Source organism: Periplaneta americana, chromosome 3, assembly GCF_040183065.1.
Source record: "Periplaneta americana isolate PAMFEO1 chromosome 3, P.americana_PAMFEO1_priV1, whole genome shotgun sequence".
NCBI lineage: Eukaryota > Metazoa > Arthropoda > Insecta > Blattodea > Blattidae > Periplaneta > Periplaneta americana.
The window spans coordinates 43,837,482-43,853,963 of record NC_091119.1 but is presented as its reverse complement, the minus strand read 5'-3'; positions in this window follow the sequence as shown (position 1 = coordinate 43,853,963).

Sequence of the window (16,482 nt, the reverse complement as noted above, 5' to 3'; positions counted from 1 at the left end):
CTAGTCTTGCAGTTTATAAACAAGTATCAGCTGCAGTGGAAAAAACCATGTCCAACGAATGAATCGGAATACTTAGACTTCCAAAGCCATGCGTTAATACCGTCCCCAAGGGAAGAGATCTTTAGGCCGTCCAAATAAAGGTGGGCCGAGAATGACTCACTGAGACTCTAACGGATCTTGGGACTTACACTTGTTTGGATGATGATTGTTATTATTATTATTATTATTATTATTATTATTATTATTATTATTATTATTGTTATTACTATTACTATTACTATTACTATTCAGTACTGCCACATAAAAGCGCTCTCGAGCAATAGTGGGGCTACTTGGAAGCGATGTTTTATAATGTTGATTGGTGCAGAATTTTAACATTTTAAATCTTCCACTGTAATTTTACCCTTCTCATAGGCCTAGTACATAATCCTATAAAGCTCCATTACACAAAAAAAAATTTTTGAACATTTCCTCTCGCGGAAAGCAAATAAATGTTACTGTTTTCATGTCAGCAAAACATTACGCATTTGCAATCATAAATCCCAAACATCACACCCCTAATGTAGTAGTTCACACACGCAGCGAATGTATGCAGCTCTCATATTGTACAAACAGCATCTTCATTTACACATCTCGTGGTATGTTTAAGGGATAGCGCCGTTAGATTGGAAGTGGCTGGTATACACAGCGTATGTGTTACAATAAATTTATTCCTTCACTCCAGCTACAACACATCAATTTTATCACATGAGATATTGATATTTGTAGTTTGCCGTATACGAGCTCCCGCTCTTACTTCAATTCCAACATCCACTGACGTCACCCAGCACTCAAGATTTACGGTGAGATGTGTAGCTGTAAGGATTATTCTCCTTGACCCGTTTCGTCGCTAGTCGATCTTGTGAGGATTACGAACCAACCCCGGGCCTGTGGCTATTTGGTCAGCATAGCGCAAAAGCACTCTAGATTCTTGCGAAATGCATAAATTGTGTGAGAACGCTTGTATCATCTGCAAAACAGCAACTTTTTCGATCTTCAATACTTCATGTGTCTTATATTAGTCTATAATTTCGGTTGTAAATGAACAATCCAAATCCCACCCGAATAAGTCAATATTACTCCCTACTCTCAAAACGTTTCAGCTCCTAAATTACCATGCTTTCTATCATTGAATTTTTATTAATCTTCAACAGTGTTTTGCGAATAATATTGTTTTCTTGTGTATTTAAACAGATTCATTGCCTACTTTAATATGCATAATAGTTTGTGTATCTGTTACAGTCCATTCGTTATCTCGTGAAATGTACTTGCGTGTGAGGGGAAGAAGAAAGAGACTAGGAACTTCACTCCCTCACTACGCTTCTAGTTGCAGCTAGTTAGCAAACTAACCCCCCATCATTAGTTCCTCACTATGAGCTACGGCGCATGCATGCATTTGGTTTCACGAGATAACGAATGACCTGTACTTTGGTTTACGCAGAATATTGCTTCCCTATCTATTCAAAAGGACTAATTATCTGTGTATATTTCTTAATGAGTTGATTTTTACACATTGCCTTGCCCAGAACATTGCCCCTGTCTCCACTTAAAAGGATTCAGTATCTATATCAGATATTTTTACTATTCAGTTTTATATCGGCATCTTTGTTATGTGCAGAATATTGCTGTTCCCCTATTTAAAATACTTCAGTGTCTATATTAGTATACTATTGAATGACATCCTTTACCTTATTATGCGCAGAACATTGCACTTCTGTCTACTTAAAAAGGCTTGGTATCAGCACATTTTATTAATTAATGTTCCTTTACTTTGTTATGCCCAAACATTCCCCTTCTCTATATTTAAAATGGCTCGGTATCAGCACGTTTTATTAATGAATGTTCCCTTACTTTATTATGTGCAGAACATTGCTCTTCTCTCCATTTAAAATGAATCGGTATCAGCACGGTTTATTAATGAATGTTCCCTTACTTTGTTGTGTGCAGAACATTGCTCTACTCTCCATTTAAAATGACTCGGTATCAGCATGGTTTATTAATGAATGTTCCCTTCTTTTGTTAGCAGAACATTGCTCTACTCTTCATTTAAAATGAATCGGTATCAGCACGTTTTATTAATGAATGTTCCCTCACTTTGTTATGCGCAGAACATTGCTCTTCTCTCCATTTAAAATGTCTCGGTATCAGCACGTTTTATTAATGAATGTTCCCTTACTTTGTTATGTGCAGAACATTGCTTTTCTCTCCACTTAAAATGTCTCGGTATAAGCACGTTTTATTAATTAATGTTTCCTTACTTTGTTATATTCAGAACATTGCTCTTCTCTCCACTTAAAATGTCTCGGTATCAGCACGATTTATTAATTAATGTTCCCTTACTTTGTTATACGCAAACATTCCCCTTCTCTGCATTTAAAATGACTCGGTATCAGCACTTTTTATTAATGAATGTTCCCTTACTTTGTTATGTGCAGAACGTTGCGCTTCTCTCCACTTAAAATGACTCGGTGTCAGAACATTTTATTAATTAATGTTCTCTTACTTTGTTATGCGCAAACATTCCCCTTCTCTATATTTAAAATGACTCGGTATCAGCACTTTTTATTAATGAATGTTCCCTTACTTTGTTATGTGCAGAACGTTACATTTCTCTCCACTTAAAAAGACTTGGTATGAGCACGTTTTATTAATTAATGTTCCCTTACTTTGTTATACGCAAACATTCCCCTTCTCTGTATTTAAAATGACTCGGTATCAGCACTTTTTATTAATTAATGTTCCCTTACTTTGTTATGTGCAGAACGTTGCACTTCTCTCCACTTAAAATGACTCGGTATCAGCACATTTTATTAATTAATGTTCCCTTACTTTGTTATGCGCAAACATTCCCCTTCTTTGTATTTAAAATGACTCGGTATCAGCACTTTTTATTAATGAATGTTCCCTTACTTTGTTATGTGTAGAACGTTGCACTTCTCTCCACTTAAAATGACTCGGTATCAGCACATTTTATAATTAATGTTCCCTTACTTTGTTATGCGCAAACATTCCCCTTCTCTGTATTTAAAATGACTCGGTATCAGCACTTTTTATTAATGAATGTTCCCTTACTTTGTTATGTGCAGAACGTTGCACTTCTCTCCACTTAAAAAGACTTGGTATCAGCACGTTTTATTAATTAATGTTCCCTTACTTTGTTATGCGCAGAACATTGCCCTTCTCTTCATTTAAAATGACTCGATATCAGCAGTCTTTATTAGTGAATGTTCCCTTACCTTTGTTATGCGCAGAACGTTGCTCTTGTCTCCATTTAAAATTATCAGTATTGGCACGTTTTATAAATCAATGTTCCTTTTCTCTGTTATGCGGAGAACATTGCTCTTCTATCCATTTAAAATGACTCGGTATCACCACGTTTCATTAATGTTTTTTTCTTACTTTGTTATGCGTTGCCCTTCTCTATATTTAAAATGACTCGATATCAGCACGTTTTATTAATTGAGCCGTTCAGATCAAAAATGGTGTAAGTCAAAATTGAGTAATGAGGTTTAAAGTAAAAATTCTGTAAAATACAGCGCAAAGTAGCAATTAATATAGCTTTCTTGCTAACCACTGACTACTAATAGTTTAAATAAATTGAATATTAATTGCTAATTTGCGCTGTATTTTACAGAATGTTTACTTTAAACCTCATATCCATTTTTGACTTACACCAATTCTGCCCTGAACGGCTCAATTAATGTTTCCTTACTTTGTTATGTTCAGAACATTGCTCTTCCCTCCATTTAAAATATCTTGGTATCAGCACGTTTTATTAATGAATGTTCCCTTACTTTGTTATGTGCAGAACATTGCTCTTCACTCCATTTAAAATGACTCGATATCAGCAAGTTTTATTAATTAATGTTTCCTTGCATTGTTATGCTCATAACATTGCTCTTCTCTCCATTTCAAATGACTCTGTACCAGCACGTTTTATTAATGAATGTTCCCTTACTTTGTTGTGTGCAGAACATTGCTCTTCTCTCCATTTAAAATGACTCGGTATCAGCACGATTTATTAATGAATGTTCCCTTTTTTGTTAGCAGAAAATTGCTCTACTCTCCATTTAAAATGAATCGGTATCAGCACGTTTTATTAATGAATGTTCCCTTACTTTGTTGTGTGCAGAACAGTGCTCTTCACTCCATTTAAAATGACTCGGTATCTGCACGATTTATTAATGAATGTTCCCTTTTTTGTTAGCAGAAAATTGCTCTACTCTCCATTTAAAATGAATCGGTATCAGCACGTTTTATTAATGAATGTTCCCTTACTTTGTTGTGTGCAGAACATTGCTCTTCTCTCCATTTAAAATGACTCGGTATCAGCACGATTTATTAATGAATGTTCCCTTTTTTGTTAGCAGAAAATTGCTCTACTCTCCAGTTAAAATGAATCGGTATCAGCACGTTTTATTAATGAATGTTCCCTTACTTTATTATGCGCAGAACATTGCTCTTCTCTCCATTTAAAATGATTCATTGTCTACATCGGTATATTTATTATAGAATTATTTATCTCTTACTTTGTTATGTGCAGAATATTTCTCTACACTGCATTTCAAACTATTCATTGCTTATATCAGTATCTCTGTTTTGCATAGAATAGGACTATTGCTCCCCTCTTCATTTAAAAATTGTGTCTATGATGTTTCCTTTGTACATAAGAGGAGCCCGAAGGCTATTATCGCAGCCTCGAATAGCCTTATTATGTTTTGCCACTCTTTAACTTTGCAATGATTGTTGAAGTCCGAATGATTGACTTTTTGAAGATATCATACTCAATCATGTGATGTCATCTGTCGACTGAGACACGTAGGCCTAAGAAACCGATGGACTCCCTCTAGACTGCCTCCCCTCGAAAGAGCACTGCGCTTCCTCGGATTCAGGCCATCTGTACGTCACTCAGAATACTACATCACGCCGCACCGTTTTTGTTAATAACATTGCAATGATTATAATGATATTGAAATGTGAAATGACGGTTGAGTGGTGGATGAGAAAAGGAAAATCCCGAAAAAAAGTCCTCAGAAGTCTCAGACTTGACTTTCTCCACTACAAATAGGAATCCGCCATCTCTTAGATTGGAACTCGGGTATGTAGTCATTATAAGCCAGCTGTTCTGCCAGGTGTGCTACCAAGGTGGCTTCTCATAATTGAATTATTAACTGGCTATAACTTTGTTTCACGCAGAATGTTTCCAGATAAGATAAATATACGCAGTCCCATAGCCACATCTGCTTTTAGCGTATGATTCAATTTGATAAATTGGCATTTAATCGTGTTCACAGTTTATTTATTGTAGACGTAATATAATGCCTCCGTAGTTGCTTAATCATTAGAACTAGAATTTCCTCTACACGCTGATGTATTTAGTATTCGATCCAAATGAAACACATACATCCGACTGTGTTAAAGATGAATAACAAAGAATTCGCTCCCAATCTTAAAACGAGGGGCACCAGTGTGATTCACTGCATGGCCATCTATTAAAAATACCACATCTGGACCTCTTTTCCTGCACTTATATAACAATTACATTTTGTTGTCTACCGGTGTGGAGTAACGGTTAACATTTCGGACCGTGAAACTAATGGGCTTGGGTTCAGAATTTGCTTGAGACAAGTTATCTCGTTGAGAGTTTTTCCGAGGTTTTCCCTCAATCAATTGAAGCAGAAATGCTGGGTAACTTTCGACCCTGGACCTCGAATTCTTTTCGGTATCATAAATACACTTTTCCACTTTCATCATCATCTCCATTTCTTTCTCATAATTCGGATTTGCGTCCAACATAGAGTCGGTTACGGGCCGCCAGCGAACTTTGACCCGTGGAATGTGGTCGTCAGTTGCTGGTGGTAGTGCTATGTACAGTGGGCTCTTCCCTGGGACGCCATGGAGGATCGTGGGACCGGGGTTGAGGGACCCACTGTAATGCCTAAGTGGGAAGATAAAAGGGGTTCTGCGGGCTTTAAGGGAGTTCGGAGGCGGCCCGCAGGTGAATCTGTAGCGCGGGGCGTCTTAGGGCATGCACATCACTCCACTCTGGGTAGTACAATGGGCCCAGCAAGAGGCCTATTTACGAGGGCAGTTTCCATCCCGTACCCATCCTCTCAAGAGGGACTAATAGATACCGCATGTTCCTTCGTATTGGTCTCAAGCACTGACTACAGCGAGTAAGATCCTTCCGAGCCAAGTCTGTGGCTTACACGCTGGTGTACTGATCTTCCATCTAGGCCGCCGAAGTACGTAACAATCTCTTCCAATCTAACGGTCGCTATCGCGCAATTTATTTTATTTACCATGCATTCCTATAAGGAGATAGAATAGGAGATTCCGCATATGTACAACGACAACCTAATACAAGACAGATTTTACGGTAAACACAGATCTAGTTAAATTGTGATTTACAAGTTATTGATCTCCCTCTACTACTACAGTCGAAGGCGGTAAAATCATTAGCATGGCTTCTTCTAGGAAGGAGTAAAATTGAATTCTTTATAGTACCCATAGATTTACGGCACAAAATTTACCCTGTCTCTATTAGAGTTCTCCAGCCAAAATTTGTTGGCTATTTTTCGAAGGTGTTGAAGGTAGGCGCTCAATATTATTTATTCTGCAGTTGAGAACGTCGTTCAATGAAATACAGGGACATCATTTTATTTTTACTAATATTTTTAATATTAACCTGGCAATACCTTTGGATTAATGACTGAGACTCGGAAACACCGTTTGCTACCTCCTTCCACAACTGAAGTTCGATGATACTGACGTAAAATACAAACAAATCATTTTACTAGGTACAGTGGGGGAAGAAAAGTACTTTATCCATTTACGTAAAGTGGGAAATATCGCGATTTTGAGTGTGATAATTTTCTTTAGGTTTTGTTTAATTAAAATACAGTACAGTATTAACAATAAGTGTTTTTACTCACGAACTGAGTTATCCATGCGAACGTATTCATTATGCAGTGTATATTATACTGTCTACAGCACATTAGCGTACGATATAGAGGAAGAAGTTAAAATGAAAAATAATCATAATATGGATATTTAAACACATTTTTGAAAATGGTGGCCGTTCATTTCGATACAGGCTTCAGTTCTTTTGTGCCTATTATCGCATTATAGACTATTGCATCTAATCCCAATTACCAGTTTCGTACTTCATACTTAGTAACTCATGTTGAAATAGGCTAATTCTGTACCTACTGTATAAAAGAGTACCTTACGTACTGTAAATTCAGTCTTCACTTCTGCCCGACCCGCACAGGTAAAATTACTCAGATATGCTATCTACTGTCCATCCAAGTGGTTATGTCGTAGGATCGTTGAAAGGGGGGGGGGAATCACGTGATAGTTAATTACTTAACGAGGCTCTTTTATTTATTTTAAACAGTTGCATAATATTACGTAGACGTCCAATTAATTCCTAACAGAAATTAATATTTTGAGAAAAGAGCTAAGAAAGCCCAGCCACTAGTTTTTACAGTGGAGCGAGCAGAAGCAGGTGGAGGAAATCGGGATGCTACGTAGGCAAACGGACGACAGTACCTGTGCGAAAATATGATTCAATATTGGAAGTTTTCGTCACTGGAGAACACGAACATATTTCTGAAACGTATTATAATCACTAACTCAATACTGCGGCCTTGGTTCTGTGTACACACTTGGAACTTGGTTAGTAGAAGGGGTGGGAGTGAAGTACATTCAAAAACTCAGGTACAATAAAAGTTGAAGCAAAAATAAAATGATGTCCCTGTAGTACTATTGCTACTGCTACTACTACTGCTGCTGCTACTGCAGGGTTGTTTCCGATCTCTAATAACGAATTTGAACGACATCAAGTGAGTCAGGAGTCACACGACAGCTGAACTGTGGCGCGAGGTGACAGACCAGTAGTGAGTGATCTCATAGTCAGAATGCACGGCGACTCACAGCAGAAATTCCCAAGAAAATCAAGCCTTTCTGGGAGGGTACATAACAACCCTTTCCGATGCCAAGTACAGTTAAGTGAAAATAAGCGAGGTTTCGTTATTTCCAAGAAAGGCATCTTCTGTGTGCTTAATAACATTGGTGAAGCTCGAATGGAATTAATTTGTATCATGTCGTGGGGTGCGGCGACTTATGACGGGGGTGGATTTGCTTGCTTTTTCCACTCTGGAATTAATCCCATCCGAGCTTTGCCAGTCTTATTAGGTACACACAAGATCCTTTCCTGGAAATAACGAAACCACGTTTTTTGCAGGTTCCTATGATTTTCACGTTACTGTACTTGGCATCGGAAAGAGGAGTTGTTATGTAGCCCTCCCAAAAAGGCTCGATTTTCTTGGGCATTGCTACTGTGATACACCGTGCACTCTGATTATGAAATCACTCACTGCTGGTCTGTCACCTCCCGCCGCAGTTCAGCTGTCGGTGTGATTCCTGACGCACATGACGTCATTCAGATTCGTTATCAGAGATCGGAAACAACCCTGTACTACTACTACTACTACTACTACTACTACTACTACTACTACTACTACTACTACTACTACTACTACTACTACTACTACTACTACTACTTCATATTTATTCTCCGTGGTCCTTCACTTCTCAGCAGCTAAATTTATAGACCATGTAGTCTATTAATATTGTCTTTCAGTTTCTTTATCATACTGGATTACTTTTGACAGAAATGGTGGGGAAACTCTTCATTCTTTTTAACCTTTTTTATTTTTATTGGCTTATTTTACAACGCTGTATCGAAATCTCAGGTTATTTAGCGTCTGAATGATATGAAGGTGATAATGCCGGTGAAATGAGTCCGGGGTCCAGCACCGAAAGTTACCCAGCATTTGCTCATATTGGGTTGAGGGAAGACCCCCGGAAGAAACCTCAATCAGGTAATTTGTCCCGACTGGGATTCGAACCCGGGCCACCTGCTTTCGAGGCCAGACGCGCTGACCGTTACTCCATCCAGGTGTGGACCTCTTCATTCTTATTCTTATTCAAACGATAGTACAATACATATTTCAGCCACCGGCGTGGCTCAGTCGGTTAAGGCGCTTGCCTGTCTATCTGAAGTTGCGTTCGGGCGCGGGTTCGATCCCCGCTTGGGCTGATTACCTGGTTGGGTTTTCTCCGAGGTTTTCCCCAACTGTAAGGTGAATGCCAGGTAATCTATGGCGAATCCTCGGCCTCATCTCTCCAAATACCATCTCGCTCATCACCAATCTCATCGACGCTAAATAACCTAGTAGTTGATACAGCGTCGTTAAATAACCAACTAAAAAAATACATATTTTACACTACCTTTGATCCAGTTAAATTGTGATTTACAAGTTATTGATCTGCTTCTGCTATAGTGTAATTTAGACGTATCTGGTTTGTGGTGGTTAATGACGAGCAGAAAGGTTACTTTGAAGTTCTAATACAATGAAATGTTTTACACTATTTTCATGCCTATCTTTGTGTCTTTTAGTTTATGTTGGCTGTGGGTTTTCGTGAGTTATTTGTTTTTTCATTTCATTATTTACTCTAGGCCTATACGAATTCCCAAAGTGGATTTTAACATGATGTAGTGGAAGTCCCTTTGCCAGAATCCTGATAATTAAATCTCATAATCTGGAGTGATGTTTTAATCTGTTATGTTACCTAATTGTTATAATTAGCTTATGCAGCAATAATGCGTATGCCTAGTTGGCACGGACGTTGTACTGTGTTAAATAACCAGAAGCTCCAAATTCTGCTCCAGTGTTCAGCAGATATATGATTATTATTATTAAAATTTATAACTTATATTTTATTCACACAGAAATAATTAAAATACATTTTCAGCCCTTTCTGAATACATACTACAAGATGAAAGCAATAATTTTGCACACACCACAATGCGGTACCCAGTCTTTATCCCTTTTCGCGTTACGTACAGCCACGTTCGTCCATTCATTCCGCGGTTGATGTTGGCACGGCGAAGTGACATTCAAAACTGGCTGAAATTGGGTCATTTCACGACCAGACGAACAAAGCGAACGTTCCATACGGGAAAATTTATTGATACAGTCCGGGTGAGAGAGAGTTGTCCCCTAAATATCGGAGTGTTTGAAAGGAGTCCCGTAAAATGGAATACGGGCCAGATTGTGTGCAATCAGCGACACAAAACGTGCACGTCCGAGACCTTCTAACACTTGGGTCATGAGTAAAGACCGGATTTTTATGTAATGTCAAAGTGTGAAATATGTACATATTTATGTAAGAAAAATGAGCTGAATATGTACAAAAATATGTAAAATCATGAAAATATTTAATATCAATATCTGGCAGGTATAGGATAGGTAAGACTCTCCAGTTGTGATTTCATAGAGCACCCGACTTTTTACCGCACACTTGACACATTACTATTTTTCTATCTGTAGTCAAAGCTTCGTCCATTGCAATCCATGATTTTATTTTTGTCATTAGGGTTGAAGATACAGGGGCCATTTTAGTTAGTTAAAAGCAGTAGATAAACTCACTTGCACTTTATACTGTAAGAACTAAAACTAGAGAACTGAGTGAAATGAATGACACAACAGTAGTGCAAGCACTGTATCGCTTTACTGGATTAGGAGAAAATAAGAGGAGATGTGGGACATATGCATTTTAGCTGCTCCCTGTAAGAAACAAGTACCTACTAAAATCTCAAACTATAGGCATTTACAAACTGTTGTTTGAAAAGTGACATTCATATCTCATTCAGAAGGGTATTACATAAATCTACATATTTAGGGGTTTTATTAATTTTTACTTTTCTGAAAGGAAAGCATGTCTCATATCTCACCGAGAACCATACTTTTTAATTGCTCGGAAAATCTCATTTCCGTATAGGTCAACTAAATTTAAAATAAAGAGGTCAAGCAATAACCTGAAAGCATCATGTCAGACTTGACACGGTTAGGAAGAGGGAGGGTAAGGTTGTAAATTGCATGGGAACGGCTTGTTAAGACATGTGCAAAACAATTATAGTTTGAGACAAATCATGTCGTCCTCGTCCCATCTACCGCAAGAATGCAACGCTACTTTCTGAGTGATTTTTACAATACAAGGTAGTTGTAGGAGAAAGGTTGCCTTTTGTTCACTCATATTGACAGTGGGCGGTATGGGGTGAGTGCCTCTATTACTTTCTGGAACTAAGGACGTTATGTTTCGTCCCGAAATATATCCTTTCTTGCGTAGGTAAAAAGGATTTTTATATCTGTGTATTTCAAATTGTAAACTTCCCCAACAGAAGTTTTTTTTTTTTCCTTTCAGAGAAGTAAACATTAATAAAACCCCAAAATATGTAGATTTATGTAATACCAAGCCACAATATGTAATGTGGGGTCAATATGTAAAAATATGTAGTATCAAATTTAATATATTAATGGTAATTACAAGATTTGCAAAGATTTGTTATTTATATACGGTTAGGTTCAAAGAATATAATATGTAATTACATAAAAAAAATCCGGTCCCTAGTCATGACTTGTGTCAGATGTGACTGACTGGGAGTTGAAGCGTGTGTGACCTAAACGATTCGGACTCGATTCCCGGTAACCTAAAGGAATGTCAGTTTTCCTTACACAAAGACTGGACACCTGTTTTCTTCTTTGAAGCCGTCGTTTGGCATGAGTCATGATTAGCAAGTCCCATTATTTGTAAATATATGACTACTAGGCTATCATCCTAATAATTTATTTAAATTATATTAAAGCAGGTAAGCGATCGCTTATATTTAACAGCATTCACATGTTTCAGTGGTCTATATACAGGGTGATTCATGAGGATTTACCGTCACTTAAAGTAAATCCATGTCGTTACAGCCCTGAAGAGCCAAGTCCGACCAGCCGGCTGCTGCACTTACGGAGCTTATTTCCGAAGACATTCTGAGCAAAAAAAGTCATAAAAACATTTGTCGTAATCTCAATATTTTCAGAGCTACACTAATTTGAAGTTGTTCGTAAAATACCATTGTTCTTGAGTTTTAAGGGTAAAAGAATATTACAGATAAAGAATGAACTATTCAGGAGTATCATTTATGTAATTAGCTAGTATTCTAAAGCTAAAAATGTGTTATTAATTGCTTTGTACAGATTTTGTTTTTCAATTTTTAATTAAAAATTACATCACTCTTACGCACATATCACAAAATTGTTACAGATAATACGACTTTAGGAACTTGATTCTTTACACTTTATGCCTAATTATGCATCCTTATGCACAGTCTTAGAGAATTTACAAGAGTGGCGTGATTTGTAACAATTGTTGTGATAAATACGTAAGAAAATGTAATTTTGTAGTTAAAAATCAAAGAAAAAAACTCTACGAAGCAATTATGGAATTCACGATACATTTATAAGTTCAGAACATTATGAAATTAAAGAAATGATACTCCTGAATAATTCATTCTTTATCTATAATATTCCTTTACCCTTAAAACTCAAGAATAATGGTATTTTACAAACAACTTCAAATTAGTGTAATTCTGAAAATATTGAGATTAGGACAAATGTTTATATGACTTTTTCGCTCAGAATTTCTTCGGAAATAAGCTCTGTAAGGGACGGTAAATCCTTATGAATCACCTTTATATATATATATATATATATATATAACGCCACTGCTAGAAACATATATATATATAACGCCACTGCTAGAAATATATATATATATATATTTCTAGCAGTGGCGGTGCGTGAATAAAAGCACAAGAGCACGTGAACACCTTATTTCCATTGAAGTACGACTACTTTTATTATTTAATACCGTATTGACGTAGGAGGGGATGTATAATATCAGAATCGAGTATTTTAAACTTCCGGCATCTTGCATGAACTTATGTAAACTTGGCAACGTGCGTTCACCTTTAAGCCGTGCTCTTTGCAAGGAGGTTACAGGAATTACACGCATGCGCGGGACAAAATTGTCTTTAGCTGGCTGCTTATGACTCGTCAAGAGCACAAAGCGTTAAGTGAACATTGAATCTAACCTACAGATGTCAGGTGCATCGATGCCTACCTTTCACTTGCTATATTTCGAGGCAGGGAATTTAATAGTCTGTATTTTAGCCCTGTAGGTGTCAGCATTTCTCACTGTTGGAAAGTTTACTTTGTGTGGGTCTGTGTACAGTGCTGCTACGAGAGTTTAGTTTGTGAATTACCTACTATAGTTTAGTGTTAGCATAACAGCATAGTGTAGCTTTCAAACACGTGCTGGCAGACTGTGATAGTGATATGAATTTAAGTATCTGTATGGTGATGTATAATATTTAAGAATAATATTTACTGGCATGTATTTATAGCAATCAATCTATGGTAATTGGATTACAGTAGTGGTATAAGCTATAGTGTATCAATGTGTTGTGAACCAAAATATATTACAAAACACACGCTTTTTTAAATAACGGTATTGTGGTAGGCTATGTATTAGTTTTTAACAAACATAAACAATGAACCTGTTCAAGCAATTTTAAACATAAAGAACTGGGTAAACTGACTTACTAGGAAAAATTGGAAATAACAAGATTGGGTTTCATTATTATTATTATTATTATTATTATTATTATTATTATTATTATTATTATTATTATTGTTATTATTATTACTATTATTATTATTATTATTATTGTTATTATTATTATTTAATTTTGAACTTTTTCGATAGTGAAACATTGGAATCATGACATTTCATATTAAACGTATGATTTCAAATTCTCTTCAGTTTTGGAACACAAAATTTTGAACACGCGTAATATTTTATCACGAGCCGCCAATGATTTCTACATGTTATATTCGTAGCTTCTGCAAATAGCTATAGTATCCTACTGAGAACCCATATTTCTAGCTTCTCTCTAGCTTCTCCTTCTCCCTCTCTTTTATTAATCCTATTAATATTTCGATGTAGATGGGAGGATAATATTAAAATGGATTTAAGGGAGGTGGGATATGATGATAGTTCGGACTGGATTAATCTTACTGAGGATAGGAACTGATGGCGGGCTTATGTGAGGGCGGCAATGAACCTTCGGGTTCTCTAAACGCCATTTGTAAGTATTAATATTTGGATTGCCTAACTAGCTAGCTTTTGGGCTGTACTTCTCATTTCTTGCTCCGTCGTAGAAATACCAACATCTATTCGATCCTGGAGGCTTCTGTAGTGTAAAATTGTTTAAATAAACGAAACTTTAATTCAGGCTGCTCTCTCGTCTCGTAGATTTTTGTTCAGATTTATGACATGATAGCTAGTGGATATGTTACCATAATATCACCATTTCACATTCGTTACTTTTCGTGTTTGTTTTTTCATGTTATGAATTTTAACTATTCTCTGACGATATTTTCGCTTTATTTGTTTTTCCTCCACTCTTTGTTTAGAATATCATTCTGGTTACTTCCGTGCTGAAAGTTCATAACCTGCTCAGATGATCTCAGACACTTGGAATTCTGTTTTGTGATACAAGATTTCCTTACAAATCATCATTAGGCCTAATATTGTTCTCTTGTCGGACATGTCATGCCAAAATTTCTAATATTAGAAGACTGGGTAATGATTCATATAAGATTAAGGAATTCCTGCACAAATGTTTAGTTCAGTATCTATCTTCTATCTATATATAATTTGAAATGGTAATGGAAATTACGGGAAAACGGCTGGACGGATTTTAATAAATGACCCCTCATTTTGAAACTTGGAACTCGGAAAAATAGTAGTTTTCAGTGAAATGTCAATTTTTAAACATAATTTTCCTATTTTTCAAAATCCATCTGTCGTCAGTTTTGAGAACTAGCTAATAGCATTCACGGCCGACTTGATATTCCCTTCGCTTTTTTGTAAAGGAGAAGCGAAGCGTGCATCAAGTCGGCCGTGTTGCATTTCAGAATAAAACAAAACATATACTACAGTAAACAATATTACACGAAGGCCATGATCTGCAAGAATGCTGACATATTTAGAGCTCAAATTAAATTGGTTATTAAAAACTTAACTTACTAAAAATAATTTACAGGTTCGATTCTGTGATGTGTAATTTTCTGGGTACAGCTGTGTATTGGATATTAAAAACTACAAAACTTGAGGTGGTTTGATGGCATTATTAACATTAGAAATCAAATATTATTGTAGTTAATGCCATGATGTGACGATTTTTCATTAATTATACATATTAATGCTATATATTGATGATATGAAAGTGAAACGTTTTGGGGTTATATAAGTAGATGTAGAGAATAACTTAAATTAGATTTTGATTTCTATATTTTACTGAGTGGCGGCTATATAGCATATATAGTATATGTTACTGAAAGCTATAAAACTTACGTAAGATAATAATATTATTAAAAATCAAATATTTTTACAGTTATTAATCAAGTGGGGTTGGGTCTTTTTCATATATTTAATGGCGGTGTGGTGTAGACATTTATTTGCGTGGTTCTCTTCAATATTGGCTCGAGAGAGAGTATCTTTCATTGTTATGGAAGCAAATAACTTTCCGAATGTCTGGTATTCTTCATTGAAAATAAATCTGAAAAATGTTTATTTGAACGTCTAATGAACTTCGTTTGCAGAATTTGCTGCACAAGCCACTACTTTCTAATCTAAGTCCTCAAAGTGGAATAAAAATTTCCATAATATATAATATATCATTCTGAATTCAGTGGTATAAAAGACAACTAATTTATTTCTTATCCATGTGCAAAAAGATCATAACCGATAACTTGTTATCTCACTTTGCTAAATGTAACCTGAACTTTAAGTGCACATTATTTGCTACAATATTCACTCATATTCCTTTAATTTTGTTAGGTTATCAAGTACTGTAATCTGTAAATTGTAAGTCATACTGAATTAAATATTTCACCTTTAGTCAAGCAGAGAAAAGAAATATATAACTTGATATACAATTTTTGCCACTTTTTCAACACCTACATTTTTTTCTTATGTTACGTGTGTGATATTCATAAACCTATATAGCTTCTTTATAGAATACAGGCTCCAATAACGGCGTTATTAGCTTTCAATTGAGACATCTCACAACTACATAGGCTTCACCGTTTTCTCAAACGCTTTTTGCCAAGTTCATATTAAAAACTCGTATAATAGATATTGTAGACCTACTTTCATTTGTTCGTAAAATACATTATAACAATGCAACTTTTGGCCTTAGAAACGTTTGTGAAAAAATTAATGCATCTTTCGCGAAAAAAGTTCTTATCATTTTAGTAAATTTTATAGCTTGTGGAGTTTTCCTGTAAATTTCATTAAGAAAACTGCACTGAGCATTTAATATTGACCATTTTGATACAAACATTATGTGCAGGGAATTTTTTAATAATTCAGTGATTAACTATTATATTATAATATTTATTATTTATTAATATTAGAATAGAGGAGACGGCCTCCAGATATGGAGGGTAGCTGCGAATATATTGGATAAGCAGTCGT